At 47.2% G+C, this 19,865-nt stretch overlaps 1 pseudogene; it reads right to left on the bottom strand.

Moving 5' to 3' along the window:
* Positions 1-12,916: 12,916 nt before the first annotated feature.
* LOC123346764 lies at positions 12,917-19,150 on the bottom strand (annotated as a pseudogene).
* Positions 19,151-19,865: the final 715 nt, after the last annotated feature.

The raw sequence follows: 19,865 nt of genomic DNA, 5'->3' as shown, positions 1-19,865 counted from the left end.
ATGGTTATACTCTTTCACAGTGAACAACACTATTCACCTTACATAGCACATGTGATTTCACTACAAGGTCGCATTTTGCATCTTAATATTGAGTGCCTGCGGCTCTGGTGTTACAGATCTCACAGATGCAGGTCCGGGCATCAGTATTCAGCTTGCATGCGGCCATGTCTTTCGGCTTCTGCAGCCTTCATATATACAGTGCTTTACCCCTCCCCCCACCGCATGGCTGGTATCATGAAAGCTCACTGCTAATCACCCCCCTTCCCCCTCCCCCTACCGGGTGGCTGGTAGCTGGGAAGATCCCTGCTAGCCAAACGTGAAAAAGCTCATCGCTATTTCACTCCTCCCCTCCCCCTGCTTGGCTACGTGCAAGGAAGGATTTTTTTTAAGCAGCAGGCCACGAACCCAGTAGGAAAATGGGCATCTCTGTCCCCTTAATTAAATTCCTGATTTTCAACCAGGTTACCCTGAACGATATCACTTTGCTGAGGATAACACAGCGAGATAAAGAACGGATGTTTCTTGAATGCGAGCAATCACCGGGACCATACGCAGCTATGCTTTGCCATGCAATGATACCCGATTACTTGCTACATGCATGGCATGGTAAAGTGTCCTACCATGGGGGACAAAACAAGGCTGCCTTGCCCAGAAACCTTCTGCAAAGGCTTTTGGAGTACCTCCAGGAGCGCTTCATGGAGATGACCTTGGAGGATTTCCGCTCAATCCCCAGACATGTTAACAAACTTTTGTAAGTAACTTTACTGGCCGCAAATTCATCCCAAGTCCTCAGGGCAAATCAATCATTAAAAAACGCTTGCTTTTAAACCATGTTTTATATTTACAAAGGCACACTCACCAGAGGTCCCTTCCATGGCTTCATTGTCTGGGATAGTGGCTTGGGAGGGCTGGGAGAGTAATTCCATCTGGGTCAGAAAAAGCTCCTGGCTGTTGGGGCTAACGGAGTGCCGTGTGCTCTCTGCAAGCTTGTCCTCCTCTTCTTCATCGTCATCTTCCCCGTCCTCAGAATCCTCAGCCATGGCTAAGATTACAACCCCCACCTCAGAATCCACGGACAGGGGAGGGGTAGTTGTGGCGCAGCCCCCTAAAATTGCATGCAGCTCAGCGTAGAAGCGGCATGTTTTTGGCCCTGCTCCGGACCTTCCGTTTGCTTCTTTGGTTTTCTGGTAGGCTTGTCTGAGCTCCTTAACTTTCACTCTGCACTGCACTGAGTCCCTGCTGTGGCCTTTTTCCATCATAGCCTTGGAAATTCTTTCAAATACTTTTTCATTTCGTCTTTTGGAACGCAGTTCTGTTAGCACTGAATCCTCTCCCCATATAGCGATCAGATCCAGTACCTCCCGTGCAGTCCATGCTGGGGCTCTTTTTCGATTCTCAGGAGGCTGCATTGTTACCTGTGCAGATGAGCTGTTCGTGGTCACCTGTGCTGATGAGCTCTCCACGCTGGGCAAGCAGGAAATGAATTTCAAAAGTTCGCAGGGCTTTTCCTGTGTACCTGGCCAGTGCATCCGAGTTCAGATTGCTGTCCAGATCGGTCACAGTGGTGCACTGTGGAATACCGCCTGGAGGCCAATACCGTCGATTTGCGGCCACGCTAACCCTAATCCGATATGGTAATCCCGATATTAGCGCTACTCCTCTCGTCGGGGAGGAGTACAGAAACCGGTTTAAAGAGCCCTTTATATCGATATAAAGGGCCTCTTAGTGTGGACGGGTGCGGCATTAAATCGGTTTAACGCTCCTAAAATCAGTTTAAACGCGTAGTGTAGACCAGGCCTCAGAAAGCAGTGCCCCTGCCTAGCCAATAGTCTGGGGTTTAGGGCCCTCAACTGGGATGTAGGAGACCCACATTCAAATCTCTGCTCTGGGAGCAGAGAGTTGATCCCAGGTGTCACTACTACTAAGTGAGTACCCTAATCAGTGGATTATGGGTGTATGGAGGGGAATCCCTACCTCTGGGGTTTTTTGAATGTTGCCTACATTCTCTTGTGAACTTATCCCCCAAAATAAAAATGTTTCACTTTGACATTACACAAACAAAGCATTTGATCATTGCCAGTTTATTTGTTTGTGACTGAACAATTTGCTGAAATCAACACAATTCTGTTTGGCAACAAATTGCTACATTTTTTGGTTGAAGCAAATTTGCATCTTCACCAGGGCGGCCCGATGGGGGGGCAAGAGGGGCAATTTGCCCCAGGCCCCGAGCCCCACGGGGGCCCCCACCAGAGTTTTTCGGGGCCCCTGGAGCGGGGTCCCTCACTCGCTCCGGGGTGCCCGGCAAACTCTTGTGCGGCCGGCCGCAGGAGCTTCTGCCGCTCCTGGTCTTCGCCGGCAGGGGGTCCTTCCGCTCCGGGGCGGAAGGACCCCCCGCTGGCGAATTACCGCCAAAGACGGAGCGGGACCCGCCGCCGAAGCGCAGCTCGGTCTTCGGCGGTAATTCGGCGGTGGGGGGCCCTTCCGTTCCGGGACCCGCCGCCGAAGTGCCCCGAAGGCCCGCGGCGGGGCCCCCCTCCCCCGAATGACCGCCGAAGACTGGGCTGCGCTCTGGCGGTAATTCGGCGGTGGGGGGGGCCCCCGCCGCGGGTCTTCAGGGCACTTCGGCGGCGGGTCCAGGAACGGAAGGGCCCCCCGCCGCCGAAGACCCCGGGCCCCCGGAATCCTATGGGCGGCCCTGATCTTCACCAACCTGTAATTTAAATACAGCTGGTGCAATAGCTATTACTGTTTAAGTCTGTCTATATAGGGCTCATACCTGTCAATTGTAGCATTATATACATGTAAAATCACATATTCTTATATATGTGTGTGTGTGTATATATATACAATGTATAAATGCTCCCCAGGGAGTTTCACTGTAATTAAAAGTGCTCTCATAGGAGGATGAGCTCCTCATAGTTTAAAAGAGAATCACATTTTTTTCCCCTTGGTCTGTGATAAACTTCAGGTTCTCAAGGTTGCAGGAACCAAAGAAAGGAGCATGGTGGGGAGAAAAATCTATCCATTTGTTTTCTATTTTTGAACAAAACTGCTTTCTTTATAACCCCAGCCATGGAAGAAAGCAGGATGAGTGGGCAACAAATATACTGGGCCTGATTCTCCTGTCACCTAACTAGGTGTAAAATTGGACTAACTCTGCTGAAATAAATCAAGTTTTACCTTTGTGAAAAACTGGTGTAATCAAGATCAAGCTTGGCGAGGCTGAAGGGAAGATTAGCTTTCAGGTATCCTGCCCCCCGACCCTGAAATGTATATTTGGAAATGGCTGACATTGTAGTGGAATGTGGCCTATTCCAAAGGTAAAACATGCTCTTCAGTAGTATTTCTGAGCCTCAAGGGAAAGTCATCTTTGGTAAGACAGGTTTAGCAACAGCCAGAGACAGGGTGACCCCTTCCATCAAAGCAGTCAGCATTCCAGAGAACGTGGATTTAATTGGAATGTACCAATGAGAAGAATGGTCTTGTAACTAAAAGTGTCATGAGATGTGGGCTCTGCCACAAACCATCCGGCTGGCCTTGGCCAAGACACAGGCTGAATTTTTTTAAATCTGGGCACTTAAAGAAGCAAAAGGAGCACGTCTGAAAACGAGGCCACTTGTTCATGTTCTTCATTTTATGCTCCCCACAGTCAGAAACAAAGGCCTAGAACTATTGGGAATCCCGGGGTGGGCGGGTGCATCCCTGCCCACAGCTGAAGACCCCTCCCCCAGTCTAAGGGGATGAGCTACTGAACACAGGGCTCAAGCAAATACAGAGGAGAAGTAATGAGAAAACAGGGACAACAAGGGGGGCGATAGCTCAGTGGTTTGCGCATTGGCCTACTAAACCCAGGGTTGTGAGTTCAGCCCTTAAGGGGGCCACTTAGGGTTCTGAGGCAAAAATTGGTCCTGCTAGCAAATGCATGGGGCTGGACTCAATGACCTTTCAAAGTCCCTTCCAGTTCTAGGAGATTGGTATGTCTACAATTATTACTTATATTACTAACAGGAAGGGTTACAGTTTCAAAAGCAGGGATCCAGAAGGGGACACTGAGCAGAGAACCCCAGAGAGCACCCACTGCTCCTCGAAGACATCTAGGGATCCAGCAAACACGGCCCAGAGAAACTCTGCCTGGCTATGTAATTGAAGGGAGGAGTAGAAATAGGCCGACAGTCACAGAGCACCTCCCCATCCAGGGAGAGACAAGAGAGTGAGGAAATGAAAATATGGAGCACAAGCATGTACAGCTGTTCCCTAGGCACGGTTCAAAAATGAACCTGCTGCAAGTCACACAGCCTGTTCGGGTTATGCAGAGGGAGGCCGGGGGGGGCAGGGGGCCTCGAGGGGCAGGGGACCAATGAAAAGGTCTAGAGATTAAGGGGTGAGAGGCAGGCCGGGAGCACCCTCCACAAGACTTGCTCAAGGAAGACCCGGGAGGTGGGCAGTAAGGCAGCCCTCACCTTCTGGAGTATGTGCCATGGGGTTTGAGGGGTGGAAAGCCCCATGTGCTGGCCGAATGCCAGGGGATCCACCCAGTCCCTCTGGTCGTATTACAGGAGATCTCTGATTCTGGTGATACCTGCCAGGAGCAACCTCCAGCGCACTGATGGGGACTCAAACAAAGGCCTGCACCTCGTCCGTTATGGGAGAAGAGCAGGCACAAGCCCACCCACATCTGACGTCTGAAGGCCCATTCCCCAGCCTAAGGGGATGAGCGAGTAAACCCAGGGCCCAAGTGATTTCAGGGACAACTAATAAGAAAACAGGGGCAGGAGTGAGATCATAGGGTCATAAGCAAGGAGCTAGAGGTGGACACAAAGCAAGAACCCCAGATAGCGCCCACTGCTCCTCCAAGGTGTCTGGGAGCCAGCAGATGTGGCTCAGAGGACAGCTGCCTAGACACGTGATCAGAGGGAGGAACAAAAATAGGTCCCACAGTCACGGAGCACCTTCCTGTCTAGCATACGCCTCCTGGTTTTATAGATGGCCACTTTGGTCAATGCCAGGAGGAGGTAGACCAGGGGAATCTCATGACTTCATGGGGCCATGGACAGGCTGTGCGTAAATCAGGAGGCGAGTGGAAAAGTGGAGGCAGAAACTTAGGAGAAGGTTCTGAAGGAGCCAGCGGAGGTGCTGCAAATGGCACACTCAAAATAAATGTGTGCCAGGGTCTCCCTCATGCCACAGAAGGGGCAGGTGTCGGGGATGGGGGTGAACCGCGCCAAGTACATGCCCATGTTCATGGCTTCATGAAGGAGCCACCAGCTGATATCCATGGTGGTCGAGGGACCAAGGTGGAATACAGGCTGGCCCAACGGGGTTCCTCACCCGCAAGAGATAGCAGAAGGTCCCACCACTTAATATAGGGGCAGGACACTAGGGTGAGGAAATGAAATGTGTGGAGCACGAGTGTGTACAGATGTTTCCTTGGCGTTGCTCAGAAATGAACTGGCTGCAGATCATGCAGCTGGCTCAGATTGCAGGGGTGAGGCAGCCGGGGCGGGGGAGGGGGGAACTCGCTTGGCAGGGGCCCGATGTAAATGTCTGGAAGGCCAGGGGCAAGGGGTGGGCGGGGAGCACCCTCCTGTAGGACCCACTCTGGAAAGCCCAAGAGATGGGTGGTAAGGCTGGCTTCTCCTCCGGGAGTACGTGTCAGGGGGTATGAGGGGGGTGGAGAGCCCCATGCACTGATCTAGCACCCAGGAATCCACCCAGTTCCCCTGGTTCTAGTCCAGAAGGTCTCTAGTCCTGGTGGTTCCTGCCAGGAACAGCCTCTGGCGCAATGATGAGGACTCCAAGAAGGCCTGCACCTACTGAAATTCAGGAGGCAGGCAGGTGCAAGCCTGCCTGTGTCTGAAGGCCCCTCCCACAGCCTAAGGGGACGAGCTACTGGACCCAGGTTTCAAATAATTACAAAGGACAACTAATAAATAACAGGGTCAGGAGTGAGAGTCACAGGTACAAAATCAGGGATCTGGAAGGGGACGCTGAGCAGAGAAACTCGGACAGTGATACTGCTCCTCAAAGGTATCTAAGCAGCTAGGGGACACCACCTGGAGGAACTCTGCCTGGACAGGTGAGCTGTGGGAGGAACAGAAGTAACCCCCACAGTCACAGAGCTCCCCCTCATCCAGCATCCTCTTCCTGGCATTATAGATGGCCACCTTGGCCGGTGCCAGGAGATGGTTCACGAGGAGGTCTAGTGATTTCATGAGGATATGGACTGGGTGTGCATAAATCAAGATGTGCGGGGGCGGGCGGGGGAAGTGTGGTCAGAACCTTAGGAGAAGGTTCTGGAGGAGCTGGAAAGGGAGCTGCAACCTGACACACTCCAAAAAACATGCGCCACGGTCTCCCTCACACTGCAAAAAGGGCAGGTATCAGTGACAGGGGTAAACTGTGCAGGTGTACACCTGTGCTCATGAAATGTATGTCGTACAAGCATCTACAGATGTGTCCCTTCCAACCCAGGAATACCTGTTCCACATCCCCTGGAGTAAAGACACACACACCAGAATAGTACAAGGAAAATAGGAAAGGGAAATACTTCACCACAGTGGGATGAATGGAGAAAAACAACAGGGGGGAAGATAGGAGGAGCAGTAAAACAGGGTTACATCCAGCACAAGGCCCCACTGGTACCACAGTCTGAAAGGGGCAGACACTGAGCAAGGAGTCCTGGGCAAAGTTCCAGTCTGGCAGTGAGTCTTCGGTGCCAGCAAACTTCCCCAGCAAACCCCCACGATGTCCTCACAGAGCAACAACCTCCCCAGTTAACTAGCTACAGCCTTCTTCTTTATTCCCAATGCAAGGTCACAAGCCCCAGTACTCACAGACCCATGCAGCTCTGGGTCAGGCTCTGGTTTGTCCTTCTCAGGTAACTCCTGCCCGACACAGTGCTCCTCCTGGCTCCAGTCCTGGGGTGGCCCCAGTCAGCCACTTTGTCCCTCTGAGGCTCCAGGCTAATTCTCTGCTGCTGCTTTACACAAGGGCCTGCTCGGTGTAGCCCTCTTGTCTGGAGCTAAAGACATACCTGCCCTGTCACTCTCCCACTCCCCAAGCCCCTGAAACAAGATGCACTTCTTCTGCCTCAGAACTAGGTTTTAAAGGGGCTATCAGGGTTCCCTCCCCACTCTGAACTCTAGGGTACAGATATGGGGACCCACATGAAAGACCCCCTAAGCTTATCTCTGCCAGCTTAGGTTAAAAACTCCCCTAAGGCACAAATTCTTCCTTGTCCTTGGAACAGTAGCGCTGCCAACACCAAGTGAGTTAGACAAAGGTTCAAGGAAAAGAACCACTTGGAGTTTCTGTTCCCCCAAAATCCCCCCAAGCCCCTTCACTCCCTTTCCTGGGGAGGCTTGAGAATAATATACCAACCAAATAGGTTAACAAAGTGGGCTCAGACCAGCCCTTGGGTTTTTAGGACACTAAAAACCAATCAGGTTCTTAAACGCAGAAATTTATGATAAAGAAAAAGTAAAAGAAGCACCTGTAAAATCAGGATGGAAGGTAATTTTACAGGGTAATCAGATTCAAAACACAGAGGATTCCCCTCTAGGCAAACTTTAAAGTTACAAAATAAATAAATAAATAATAAATAAATAAAAAACAGGAATAAACCTTCCTCTTAACAAAGGGAAAAGTCACAAGCTAAAACAAAAGATAATCCAATGCATTTCCTTCCAATTACTTATAATTTGTAATCTTAGATGCTTAGTTCAGATATGGCTTTAGGAGATGTATTTTCTCTGCCCTGGTTTCTCGCTGACCCAGAGAGAACACACAAAAAGAACAAAAAACAAAAACTTTCCCCCACAGATTTGAAAGTATCTTCTCCCCTCTTTGGTCCTTTTGGTCAGGTGCCAGCCAGGTTATTTGAGCTTCTTAACCCTTTACAGGTAAAGGAGGGATTTTATGCTACCCTCAGCTGTGTGTTTATGACAGGGGTCATACTCCCTGAACTCCAAGGGTGTTACACTGGCAAATAGCTAACTAAAGAGTGTTAAGTAATTAACACTAGAACTACTGTATTTGTTAGAGTTTGAAAACAGACTAAGAACAAATAGAAACAGAATTCCTCAAGAATCTTCAGCAGAGACTGCAATTCATGATTTTTCAATCTATTCTCAAGAGATATGCTAAATGTTGTTTTTATGACTGAGTCCCACCAATAGTGCACAAGACTGCCCAATGGCTTTGTGCTCTGTGATTGCCTCAGACTAGTGTTGTTAGTCTCTAACTTTCAGGAGTACTAATATTCAATCACAAAAACAATGTAATATCTACAGGAGAAAGAGATCCCCCTCGTTTACACCTTATAAATTTAGGGATGAATTCAGGAAATTTAATGTCATTATGTGCACATAACTGTTGAAACACTGTTTCCAACAGAATGTTTACATAGTTGTCTGGAAGCATATTGTTTGCCTACTTGTTTCAAAGCCAATTTCTATTCAATCCATATAGCTGCACGCATGAAATTTCAGACAAAAATATAGATGCCCAAACATCCCAGGCAGGCAATTATTTATTGTTTGTACCCCAGAAGTACCATGAGGCCACAATTGGTGCTTGATGCTGTTCTAATGCAGAGCAAAAAGGCAGTTCCTCCCTAGAACAACATACATCAATATTGAAGCTAAGACGCAACAAGTAATTGTAACAACAATTGAAAAGAATGAGGGATAAACAATGAGGGTAAAAGTAACAAGATCACGAGTTTGCAGAGGCCAACTATGTGCACGGATGGACAGTTTTGAGTTGGTTCATCTCTTTAATATAATTAAGTACGATAAGTATCAGAAGTTCCTACTGGAGTCATCTGCTTAGCTGTAATCAGTTGGCAACTTACCACAGGCATCTGGAAGAAGTTGTTCTTAAGGAGCTATTTGGAGGAGCACAGTGTAATGGATTTATGGATTAGTTTAGAGATAGTGACCCTGCATAAGAGTCAGAATGGAAGAAAATGGGAAGGTGGTTTTGTGACAGGTGAACTAATGGATGACAGGGGCTGACAGCATTGGCAGAGCAGTAGAGGCAGGTTTGTATACAAGATTAGACAAGTGGGGAAGGTTTAGGTTGTGAAAGGCCCATAAAGGAGGAACAAAAAGCTTGCATATGACGTGTTCTATGGGATTCGAGGAGGGGACTGACATTGTCACTGTGACAGGTCAAATATGTGACTTTGCAATATCGTTTTGACTAGACAGGAGAGTGAGGTGGGTGCCAGAAAGGTCCGAGAGGATGCAGATAAGCACCAGAGAGAATTTTAGTCATGTAGACTGAGGGAATAGGCCTGATAATGGAAATACGAGGGAGGAGGAAGTGGCAAGGCTTGGATACAGCTTGGCTGCATGGCTCTAGAGAGGGTGAAGAGTCAGAGATGACTCATGATGAGTCTGAGTGACAGGAAGGATGGTAGCACTGTCAATGGTGACTGAGAATGCAGTGGAATCTCCAGAGGAATGAAAGGAGCTCAATTTTAACCAAGTAACAATGAAATAAACAGTAAACTATCCACAAGGAGATGATAGAGAGAAAGGCAAAAATGCAAGACTGTGGAGAGGAATCAGGTCAGGAATGGATCTCCAAACAACTGAATTTGTGTCCAGGTGTCGGTTCATTGCAGTCTCATTCCCATTGAAGAAAAAGGAAGCTCTGTCATTTGCTTCAATGGAAGACGCTTGCTTTCCCATTGCATTGCCATTCAATTTGGCAAGCCTGTGCAGGGACTGGGGACGCTGTGCTCCTCTTTGTAAATTGGCGAGTACCATACCAGAAACTCATTTACAGTATGAGGCCATTTGGGACCTACCCCAAATTAGGCACCTCCATGACTGTGAGAGGAGGCACTCTTTCTTTGGGGAGTACAGAAAGGCATGGAGCTGTCCAGCTGCTGTGACACTCAAAAATTGCAAGTGGGAAATGCACAAAATCAGCTAGACTTGCCCTTTGCTTTAGTCTTTCTGATATTAGATACAGAATGAGCTGACATTGCACAGCCTGTTTGGTAAATAGGAACCTCCCACAAAACAAAGTCAACTGGTTTGGCCCTGCCTGATACTAGCAAGTTTGTTGCTAATCACAAGATTTCTCACAGTGACACTAATAAGATGCAATAACAGCTTAGAATTGAGTAGTCATCCAGGTTTAAACAGTTCTTGGTGCAGGACTAGAACTGGGGTCTGTAAACTAGATACTGTGATCCCTCTGCTATTGAGTCATTCTGATAGCTTTTTGGCCCACTGACTATTTAAGGATTTCATACAAAGTGAAGCAGCTTCATCAGATGAGATTAAGAAAGCCCCTCTCCCTGTAGCTCAGTGCTTAGCATTGTCACTTAGGCAGTGAAAGACCAGGGTTCAAGTGCTTGTTCTGAGACAAGAAGAGGTGGGATTTGAACCCTGGTCTCCTGCAGCCAGGCTGAATGCTTTAAATACTCTGTATAAAAGGGTATCACAACCTTCAAGTTGCCTTTTCTTTTTCCCCCTTCAGACAGGGCTGACCTAGGTTAAACACCTAATTCCAGGGGAAGGTTCACAGCTGTGAATCCCAAGTAGCATTAAGTGGACTGAAGCCCAACCCTCTACTCAACATTTGCTACTGGCTAGCTTCAGCAGCCTCCCACTCAGCTTCTATGAATCCCATTCTTAGGTGCCCAACGCTCAACATCCATTTATAGGGAGTTTGTGTACCTGAGTCAGGGCTGAAGATTCCACTAAGCACCTAAAGTCAGGTGTTGCAACACTGAACCGAAGTCCTCTTTGTGGATCTAGTGCCACAGTGGATTTTGCTCCTTAAACTGTGATGCCATATAGAGCTGCCTTTTATGCCTGTGAATAGGGCAACCCTTGGGAATTACTGGGATGCCACCCCAAAATATGTGAAGCAAGAAATGCTCTGCTGTCTTTTAGCTTTTTATAGTTAAACAAACCCTCATCTGAACTATTGTGAATTCTTTAAAGGCCCATGCTCATGGATCAGATTACTGCACCTGTGATGGCTGGCTTTCAAATTCAGTTCACACGTTCAGGAAACAGATGCAGATACCTGGTAAGTGGCAGCATCTGACTTAAAAATGTGTCATCAGCCTCAGACCTCTCAAGTAACATCTCATCTTGGTGGAAAATGTTAATCTAACTGGGGAACATATTTCAATGAGTGGAAATAAAGTCCCTCCTCTTCTTACTGACATATTGATTCACACCTTTGTGTTGTTCCAGGAGCTCTTAAACACTCTAAGCCCAAAGGAATATGATTTCTGTTTCTAATATCATTTGGTCAAGCTGGCTTCTTGCTGCATCCCAACGTTTCCCAGCTGTTGCGCAATGACAAACAACTATAGAATCATAGAATCTCAGGGTTGGAAGGGACCTTAGGAAGTCATCTAGTCCAACCCCCTGCTCAAAGCAGGACCAAACCCAACTAAATCATCCCAGCCGGGGCTTTGTCAAGCCTGACCTTAAAAACCTTATAGGTTTGGATTTTTATAACACTTTATTAAACAACAATTAATCATTCACTTCTACTGATCCAGATTATAAGAAGACAAAGATAGAATTGATAAAAGAAAACCAGCAAACATTTACTGCATTTTCATAACTACATCTCATTTGTGACATGATTACAGTACAGATATTGATAAAAATCTTGTAAGTGGCTGTCAGAGTCTACCCTCACTTGAAACTGGGCGGTTTCAAAGTGAGGACCCGCATGTCTTCCCCCACCCCAAAATCCTAGGGTAGGTCTTCCCTTCGGCTGCCACCACCCGGTCAATTCCGTGGGCCGGGACACCCCTGTTTCCCCCCTTGGGAACACAGATCAATTCACAGAGGAGGAACCTTCCCCCTCCCCCCTGATTCAACTCCTTGAATCTCACACACACAGGGAAGCAGCCCACTTCCCCCTCCCCTTCCCCTGAATTTCCCCAAGGGAAGGAATTAACCAAGTCCAAAGAAAAGAAAAGAATTTATTAAGAGAACAAAAGAAAATACAGAATCTCTATGAATCCAAGCTGGGCACTCATAGGGTATAACCTTGCTAAGTTCTGGAGAGAATCCTCTCTCTTTCTTTTCTCAGTAAAAGCAATATCAGCAAACAGGAATAAAGCATTTCCTTTAGCAAACACACAATTGCAAATGTAGAAATCAAAGCATAAGACTAATTCGCCTTTCTAATTAATACTCACTATTAATTAGTAGAAACTACTCCAGGAGAACTTGGAGACATGACTGTCCTCTGTTAGGTCCAAAAACAGTTCTCACCCAGACAAAGGCTTCCCTCCACAGAGATTTGAAAAAATCTTATCTCTGATTGGTCCTCTGGTCAGGTGGTCACCAGGTACTACATGTTAACCCTTTACAGGTAAAACAGACTTTAACCCTTAACTATCTGTTTATGACAGTGGCATTTTAAAAATAAAGAGCATATGACTTTGTCCCAACTTCAGTATTCTGTAACTGATAGATCACGTGCCAGATTCACCCCCGATGTAAGGTAATTGATGCCAATGGAATTATACCGGCAATTAATTTGGCTCCTTGTTTTCAGAGTGTTTTTGAAAGGTTCTAATGGAGATCACAGTAAATTGCAGACTAAATGGACTCCGGGACTAAATGGAGCATGTAGGATGGCATAGCTTATGTTCTACTGCAGCATGTGCCGTATACCAAGGAACTTCTTTCATTGGGCTTTGGATCAGGACCCCAGGACACAGTGATAAGAAAATGCAACCGTCAAAAATGGTTAATATGTTTTTTTTTCATGAAGTGCAGCTTTAGGAAAGTAATGCATTGGAGTCCTGCCATCTAAAATACATTGATGGGTTGCAAGAAGGAGCCAAGGCAACTATTTCCACAGTTCAGCTTAACCAATGGCTGCTCTTTAAAGATTAAGTCCTAATTCTCCTCTAATTTTAATCTTTTAGTAATTATTTGAGGCCAATGCTTAATATGATATTTATGGCCTTGCATACTTTGAGCAATGACAACAAAACAACAGTTCAGTTTTCATGTGTTATCCAAATATAGACATTCCTCCAAATGCACATCAGTGTGTGAGCAATCTCCCTATCATGATACATGTTCTGTCCGTCACTAAGTCATCTATTTAATCTATGCTTATAGCAGAGGCATTTCTAGTACTCCTGTTGCCATTGTAGCTAAACACCAGTTAAAAAGCTATGAACCTAATCTTACACTCAATTGCTACCAGGCATAGAGCTTATTATCCTTCAGTGGGACAGCTCATGGTAAGAAGCCTTATCTCCAGGAGCTACTCTTGGTAGGATTAGACCCTCATTTAACATTCACATTGTCCAAAGGGATATAAAATTGGACTTTCTGTGATCTCTAGTTGTTGTGCATATTCATATAAGTGTAACACAGGTTGAAAAATAAGATTGTATTTAACAAGGTAGCCATCACTGTAAATGTACAGGACTCGGTCTGAGGGGTTATAGTTGATACTTTTAATTGTTTCTAACATTTTATCAATAATTATGCTAATTTTACCTTCCTGTTCAGTGTTTGTGTCGTATGTGTAAAATATTTCCTCTTTCTGAGTGTGGAGAGGTATTATGGCATATAGAACACCACATATGATGAAAGCGCTGGAAATGGACGGCTTGTACTGCCTTGTATGCCAAGTATGGAGCACATCAAGTGTGGTCTCATTGAGTTTGCTAATCATAATGTTACCTGTGTTGTCCTCGGTTGAATAAATTACTCACAATCCACTTTCATCCACAGCAAAGTCCATATCTTACCACTCAATACCAGCATAAAAGAAACGGTTACCATGCAGCATTCAGCAGAGTTTTCCTCACAGCCAATGTGTTTGTGTTTTAATCGAGCTTGCCCATCTCTCTTGAATTAGATACATTCTAATACATGAAGTTATTGTAAACTGTGGTGCCACTGCCTTCCCCATACTGAATTTTTAACTCTTTAGCATTTTTAATAGCAGCAAATCATCATAGGAATTATGAAGTCTGTAATATTCTAAGAGTCTCCCATCTGTGTTCAAAGGTGCAACCCAGTATAGGTCTTTCTGCGGAGTCCGAAGAGAGTAATCCCTACCCCAGGAACCTTATGTGAAGGAAAATCCTCTCCAGTTCAGCTGTACAACATAGGGCTGGCTGATATTCACAATTCCACCATGACCACAGCTGCCTGTAAGCAAAGAGAAAATGCAGGCTTTTCAAATGGCATGATTAGGAGAGAGGATTTAGTGTGTGTGCTTTATAAGAATCAGCATTGTTGCAAGAACAGAAATACATATCTTTGTCAAAGATTTTCCTTGCACCATTTAAACAGCACATGGATTTCAGTTCTTTAGCGGTTCCAGTCTGACTGAAATACAGTGGTCATACCACTAGAACTGGGGTCATACTGATAAAAACAGCAACACATTTCAGAGATCTGAGTTTTTAGTCAGTCCTCGCTTGCAGTAAATAAGTGATTAGCTTCTGTTTCAGATAAGTGACCAGTTTTCTGTTTCCACTTATTCTATGCTTTCCACCCCGCTGGGCTGGGAAATCACATAGAAAATATAATTTCAGAAGCATTTTAGGTCATTTTCTCCTGCAGTGGAGCACAGTTCTGGAAATATGGGAAACAAGAAGGAACATCTTTGTCTCACTGTACCTCTGTGAGTTTTGGAAGGTGGAGGGAGAATTAGCAGCACTAGTTCAGGAGGCTCATTTCAGATTACCAAGCTACCGTCAAAATAACCACTTTAAAACAATACTTCAGAGAGCCTTTCATCTGAGGCCCTCAAAGCAATTCTGATATTAATGAGCATAGCCTCACAACAGCTCTGTAAAGTGGAGGTAAATATCCTCCGTTTACATGTGAGGTAACTATAAAGTGACCATACAACCTATTTCAACCATGATAGTCTTGGTTTTTCTTATGATGCCCCAGGATAATTGAAATATCCTGGTTTGTTTTTGTTTTTTTCATTTCATCAGCCAAAATATTTGTTTTTTTATAGCTACACGATGCTTGTTCGAGATGCATTGCTAAGCTGAGTAGAACTTGCACTGTTTACTGAGAACAAACAGCCCGTGGAATGAGCTTTCAGTGTAATGAACAATGTCTGGAATGAAGAGAACTTGAATGAAAGTAAAAGCTATCAAAGCTGTTCCTTTGCTCAGAGTGACTGATGATGACACTTGTTCAATGTTTCACAATCAATGCAGAACACTAAAGTATTGGAAAAAAATCCTCCACTCCAAAATACGCAGGTCTCCCTGGTTCAGAAGCTGGCAGTGGTGACACCAGCACACTTAAAAATAAAAGTTTCCTTTTGCCTGACTCTTTGCAGCGCTAAAAGATGTCCCCATGAACATGTGACAGTTTTTTCCCTTTAAAAGCATGGTCATCTGAGACACAGATGCTAAGTGACCTGCACAGTCACACAGCAAGTGGATGGCAGTGCCAAGACGCGAACCAACATTTCCTAACTCGGTCAGGTGCTTTAACCACTAGACGTTGCTTCCTCTTAGAGGTGAAGTAACGTTTACCTGCCAAGACCTGAGTTTTATTTTTCTTTTAATTGATCAATTCAGGGCAACAGCTGCTGATATCAAATCAGTGCAGAGGTTGCACATGCTCTAGTGCAGGGGTCTCAAATAATGCGGGTTATTTTCTGCTGCCCGCAAGCTCCTCAAAGCCCCCCTGCCCTCCCCCAGCATTTACCTAGAGCGGCTCTGGCCCAGCGCGCACCGGGGGCAGGGCAGGCGCTGCGGGAAGAGGAAAGAACCTGGGGTAGGAGAGGTGCAGGGGTGTGTGTTGATCTTGCTTCAGTCACCGCCCCCAGCAGCTCCCATTGGCAGTTCCCCCCCTGCCCCCAGAAGTCTCAGTTCCTGGCCAATGGGAAATGCTGGGGGCAGTGCCTGCTCCTCTCCTCCCGCACATTCCAGCTGCTTCCCGGAGTGGCGCGGAGGCAGAGCAGGCAGGCAAGGAGCCTGCCCTGCCCCCAATGCGTGCCGGGCCAGAGCCCGCCCCCCGAAGCCCCTCCTGCAGTTGAACCCCCCCGCCCTGAGCCCCTTGCCACCCCCTGCGCCCCAACCCCCTGCCACACCCCTCATGCACCCCAACCCACTGCCCTGAGCCCCCTGCTGCACCCTGACTCCCTGCTGTATCCTGCACCCTGACCCCCTGCCCTGAGCCCCCTGCTGCACCCCACACCCCTCCTGCACCCCCTGTGGGCACGGAGGGGGTGGGGTCGGGGTGCGGATTTTGGGGAAGGGGTTGGAATGGGGGCAGGGAAGGGGTGGGAAGAGGCAGGGCAGAGGCGAGGCCTCATGGAAGTGGTGGAGTGGGGACAGGGCCAAGGACGGCGGGGGGGAGGTGTCAGTAATGCAGCCCTTGGGCCAATGTACTAGTCCTCATGTGGCCCTCGTAGTCATTTGAGTTTGAGACCCCTGTTTTATCCCAAAGTGAAAGGGAACTTTTTTGCAACTGGCTTTTAAATGTATTGGAGGGTTATTGAAAAGTATATGGAGGCAAACTTGGTTTGCTGTGTTTATAAAGCTGCTGATTTGTGTGTGAGAGAGGTCTGTGCAAGGCACAGGTGTAGGTTTTTTAAAAGTACTTGGTTTGTTTTAAAGCAACAGGGTTTATTACTGTGCAAAAGTGGTTTAAAATGGATTTTAAAAGCAGTTTGTTTTTTTATTCTACAAAATGAGATGTATTTTAAATAAATGTTTGTGAGTTTTTTGTTTGTTTGTTTGTTGTTTTTTGTTTTAAGTGGTAGAAATAAACTCAAAACGTGTGTTGTACAGCCTGAAATGAATTATTTGTTTTAAAGCTATGACTTTTTAAATAGAAAAACACCCTAATTAATATTTAGTTTTTAAGTTTACAAGACAGTGTCATGTGTTTTATAATAATGTTGTTTGCTCCACAGTACGGTCAAAACATGAGAGATCCTTAGACCAGAGGGCAAACAAGCTCAAAAGAAAAAGGAAAGAGACAGCTGCAAAAGAAAATTCACCAGCATCAGTGACTCATGGATGGATGAAGCCCAGTAAATATATTTTGCTTATTGGTTTGGTTGCTCTATGAGGTTTTGTATTTTAAGTAAATACATAGGTGTGGGTGAGAAAGATGATAAAGTTCAGTTTTGTAAAATGGTTCCCCCTCCCCCCCATGGGCACTTTTCTGACAATGCTGTAGTCAGAGCTACAAGGACACCTCCTCCAGAACTGCCAACGAACCAGGGCCATCTCTGCTTTGAGACTTTTAACAAGGCAAAACAGCACAAGAGTGCAGATGAAGCATCCGGGCAGTCCAAACTTCATATACGTCAAACCCAAGGGCAAGACAAGACTCTGGTAAAAAACAACCACAACTCCAGTTCCTCAGCGGCCACTGCCACACCAAACCCTGAGAAAACTGTGAGCGAAAACGCCCACCTTCACAAACCCAGAGCACGGACGCTAGGGCTTCTGAACATGCACAAAAACACACACATTCACAAACCCGGAGCATGCGCTCTAGGGGCTCTGAACATGTGCAGAACCACACACATTCACAAACCCAGAGCATGCTTAAAACAGCCCTGGGGGAAGGTTGTGGCTGGTTGCTGCTAAGCTGGGCTGATTGGGAAGTGGCTGCAGCTGGGCCACACCCCAATCAGTCCCAGCAGGTCCCTATAAAAGGCTGTGAGCCAGAGGCCCAGAAGAACTCTCTCTTCATTCAGAGAGAGAAGGGCCTGGTGGTAGAGAGCTAGAGACAGAGTACATGAGTGGAGCAGGGCTGGGGACAGGCTGAGGAGCTGGGGCACTCCAGCCTGGAAAGCCCCAGGCTGTGGCCTAGCAGAAGGTCCAGGGGTACCGGAGGTTGCAAAGGGCAGCCCAGGGGTAGGCCAAGACAGCAGGTCCAAACCTTCCTTGCCAGTGATGAGTAGGCTGATACTGCAGTCTGCCACAGGGCGTGGGGGCTAGATGATGACTGGGGTGAGGTGAGAATAATGGGTGGGGGTTCTCCAGGGAGAGGAGACCCTAGGACTGAGGGGTTACTGCCAGGGGGCAGCATCCCAGGTAAAAGGGCACCGGGGTCCAGGGAGGGACAGGGGGGCCAGAGGACAGACAGATCACCTGCCTTCAGAGGGCGCTCTGGAGCTGGAATGAGCTATTTCCCAGAAGTCACCAACAGGAGGTGCCGCAGGGGTGGGTCCACTCATCTACAGACTGACAAACCAGTCTCCCAAAACCATAAGCTCATCACAGCTCCCCTCTATTCTATATTCTAGTGTTTGGGAAGAGTTTGATGCTTCATTCAGAAAACTGATGGATGCTTATCCTCGGGGGGGCTAAAAGAACGGCATTCTGAAAAGAATTGGGAAAAATATGACACTTTGTTCAGAACACTGGTGAACTCTGTATCTTCAAGGGGCCTAACAAATGACCGCAACACGCTTACTGGATGCTGAAATGAGTCTGTTCTTCAAAGAACTGACTTAGCCAAATACTCAAAGGCTAAACTTTACAGTGTCATGCTTCAAAGGTATCTAATGTACATGAAGCAGAGCGATGCGGATAAAGTGAAAATCAGTCTGTTTCTACCAGAACAGGAACAGAATGTAACTGCTAAACCCCCAGAAACACCAAAGACCTCAGACTCTGTTGCTCAGGAGGTGTTGGATAATGTGAATAAGCGTTATAAGAAAAATGCATTAGTATTTCTAAATAAGCTGGGCCAGGATAAAAATATCTCTTCATGGAATGATAAAGGGGCTTTTGTGAACAAAGGCTCTGTGGTTAATGGTTCTAACATGCTCGACTTAGTCAGGGCCATCATCCAGATGCGCTCTGTTCCTAGCAGACATGTACCTAAAGAATGAGATGTGTTTATCAAAGACTCTTGGGTACTAAGACAAACTCTGAAGTTCTCACGGGGGTGGTGAAGGAGTCCATGTTTCCTCTCAGCAGCCTTTCCACAATTTCTAAAACACGTGTCCTTGGTAAGAGATGGCCTCCTCTGTGTGGCGCTGGGACTTATGGGGTAATGCTGCTGCAGAGGGTTTTGGGAGGAGTTCTTAGTGGAGTCATACGGCCCACTTCTGGATGGGTCACCCGGAACTCACACTGATTGGTCAAAATCTCCTCTTGGGGCGGTCCTATCAGGGCAAAACCCATCCTAATTGGTAGAGGGCAGTGGGGGGAGTTCTTAGAGGGGTCACAGGACACACTTTGCTTCCGGTCATGCGGCCACCTTGACCCTGTAAATAATACTCCCATGGGGCGGGACTTCTGGTGACAGGTAAGAGGGACTAAGCGGTCATGGGGCGGGGTTAGCATTTGATTGATGCTAGGGTCCTTATACTACTGCCAAGTGGCCGAGTCAAGAATGGTTGAGTATGTCCAGGCAGAACCAGAGCCAAGGTCCAAGTCCAAGTCAGAGGTCAAAGCCCCATGGTTAGACCAAAGATCAGCCAAGTCCATGCCAAGCGAAGTCCAGATACAGGCCGAAAGTCAAATCAGGATAGTCAAAATCCGGGGGGTTGGAGAAGATCAGGAGGAGGAAATGCTGGAGAGGGTGGGTGGAGGGTGAAGAAACCGGAGGGCAGGGCAGGGGGTACAAGCGGTCAGGAACGAGGATGACTTACTTGAGCCCTAGAGACCCCTCACCGGGGGACTCCCTTCCTAGCAATAACAGAAGGACAGCAGGATGACAAAGATGTCTCTGACCCTGGGGTCCAAGCCAAGGGGAGCTCCCATCCAGGCTATGTGCCAGGATGCCATCATCCTCCCTGTTCATTTCACACTCACCGACCCTCTAGCCGGAGGGGAGAATAAAGGGCAGAAAGTGAAGGTGCCCCTGGGGGAAAGGCTCTAGGCTGGGACCCAGTCC

This window comes from Mauremys mutica, chromosome 1 (genome assembly GCF_020497125.1).
Source record: "Mauremys mutica isolate MM-2020 ecotype Southern chromosome 1, ASM2049712v1, whole genome shotgun sequence".
Classification (NCBI taxonomy): domain Eukaryota; kingdom Metazoa; phylum Chordata; order Testudines; family Geoemydidae; genus Mauremys; species Mauremys mutica.
The sequence above is the reverse complement of the archived record's forward strand: the minus strand, read 5'-3'. Positions and strand labels throughout refer to the sequence as shown.